This window comes from Anneissia japonica, unplaced genomic scaffold, assembly GCF_011630105.1.
Source record: "Anneissia japonica isolate Jap-2015-1 unplaced genomic scaffold, ASM1163010v1 scaffold169_len739621_cov184, whole genome shotgun sequence".
Classification (NCBI taxonomy): domain Eukaryota; kingdom Metazoa; phylum Echinodermata; class Crinoidea; order Comatulida; family Comatulidae; genus Anneissia; species Anneissia japonica.
The window spans coordinates 473,351-476,061 of record NW_022688869.1 but is presented as its reverse complement, the minus strand read 5'-3'; positions in this window follow the sequence as shown (position 1 = coordinate 476,061).

The window sequence follows — 2,711 nt, the reverse complement described above, 5'->3', positions numbered from 1 at the left end:
CAAAATTAATATATGGAGGGCGCATTCAGATTATATCCTCGGCATAAAATGTTATCGTAACATTATGTTCTCGGCACATGTTCACATACCACACCGAACGAAAAAGTTCTTGAAATACGATCATTCAGATTATAAAACCATGTTCTTGGCATTTATGCATGTGCAACATTTTGAGAGGAGCTCAGAGTCACTGTAGGCCTAACTTTATTTCCATTTTATTAAATTTGTCTCTTATACGATCCCAGGGTCTTCGTGGAAATCTCAAGATTGTCGGATACCCTTTGGAACAGTTGCTTATTCCCAGATCCTTTGGTATTTTGTGCTTAGCTCCCTTCTTCCAAAACTTCAACTACGCAATTCATTTCGATGACTGCACTTCATGTGCTTCCTCTGTCAGAACATGTTTTCAGCATTTTGTTTTGTTCCAAAAAATTTAGGCCTACAGCATAAATTAATCAAGAGATTAATTGGAACAATTATAGATTAGGCCTATTTCGCCTTTGTTTTTATCGAAGAGGGAGGGGACTGTTTATATTTGGTCTGTAATAGTAAATATTGTATAAAAACTGGTTTAATTTTATAGTTTTTTAAAGAAAATGTATTTAAAGTCACAAAATTGCATTGTTATTTTTATGCTGTTGAAATAATTGATGCGGCAAAAAAAAAAAAAAAATTATTCCCGCATCAATATTTCCCGAATTTTTGACGCTGGCGAGAGTGATAATCTAATAAATTTTTCTATTTGCCCTAATATGTGTACATTGTGTGTGTCAAAACAGGTCAGGTCACGTCACTGAAGCCCGCCCAGTTATAACATTTTACGCTCGGCACACGATCAGACTTCATTCCAGAGTCGTAGTTCGAAAACATTTTGTTCCGAGAACGTGGTTCAACTGGGTTCTAGCTAGAACATTCTGTGCTCGACATAAATTCCATGCGTTCAGACTACAAAAAATGACATTTGCCGAGAACGTTATGTGCCCAGAACATGCGCCGAGGACACAGTCTGAATGCCCAGACTGTAGGCTTACTCTAAAACATGATACGAACTTTTGTTCCACCGCAAGTGGCGCTCTTCAGCAAACACAATCTGACAATATAAACAGCACAACTATCAAATTTTCTTTGACATACATTGTTGTATGCCCATATATGGTCATGATGTGATGTGACTATGTTTAGGTATGCGACATGTTTTTAAATTTAAATGAATGTGTTCATTGAATATATATGTAAAATGAATGTCCTATGATTCAAAAAAAGGTTTGTTGTTGTACCGTTGGTATTTTACTTTATTTCCTCTTATTAAGAATGAGCTTTTAAAAAAAAGGCATTTCCGACCAAGTAATGGCGAGAGTGGGGCAGGGCTTCTCGTCGGGTAGAACTTCCCCTCCCCTATGGCAGAAGAAACACATTGTCTGTAACTCAGTTTTTTGTTTATTTTTTTTTTGTATTTAAAAAAAATTATACATAGAGAATGTTCTCCATACCGGTCTCTGTACCAAAGCTACTATCATATAGCTGTCATTTCCCATTCCTATTCCTGGCCTTTCTTCTATTTGTCTTAATTCAGTGTTATATTGGTAGTATCATTGGGTCTCTTTAAAGCGAAAATAATTGATGCCTCATTTATGAGGACGTTGATCCTAAACAAATCAGGTGAACATAATTAATATAACGTCACTATAAAATCATCTGGTTACTGTTATAACGGTTGGGTACACTTTCGTGGTTGGTTTAGTTCAAACTGGTATCAAGAGTTGAATCACCTGACTACCTTTGTTTTGTAAATCAAACTCGTTACTACTCATCGCCCGCCCGCAAATGTGTTGTTTTCCTAAATTAAGGCGTACAATTGTTAATTAATTGCGATTATTTGGATGCCGTGCTGCGTAAATATTGTTCTATTGTTGTCTGGTTATGCAGTAACCCATATGGACTTTGAAACGTTTGTTTTATATAATTTAAAGCATTGTTTTAAGAAAAATCATCATCATTATCATCATAATATCGTCGTCATCATTGTCATTTTCATTGTCATCAGCATTATTGTATTTGTCATGATCATCATCATAATAATTATCATCGTCATCAACATCACCACAATGATCATCTTTATCGCCAGCACTATCATTCATCATCATCATCATCATCATCAACAACAACACATTCATTAACGACAACAGTAATACTACTAATAATTATCATTATTATTGTCGTCATCATTATAATCTTTGTCATTATTATCATCGTCGTACGTTATTATCATTACAATCATTATCATCATCATTATCGTCATCTCTATCTTTATGATCATCATCAGCAACACTTTCATCTGCAACAACATAATCGTCATCGTCATCGTCTTCATTATCATCAGCAGCATAATTGTTATCGTTATCAGTAACAGCATCATCATCATCACCACCACCACATTATCATCATCATCATCATGACATCATCATCATCATCCTTATTCTCAGAATGGACTTGTTCGATGAAGCAGACCATGGAATGCTACCGGGTAGCACAGACACGAAGGGACCCTTAGGATCGAAGAAAGTCATTGGTCGAGTTCCTATTCCACATATAAAGCGCCCTGAGCATCTTACATTAGATGGATATGTGCGCTATATAAAACTACACTATTATTATTATTATTATTATTATTATTATTATTATTATTATTATTATTATTATTATTATTATTA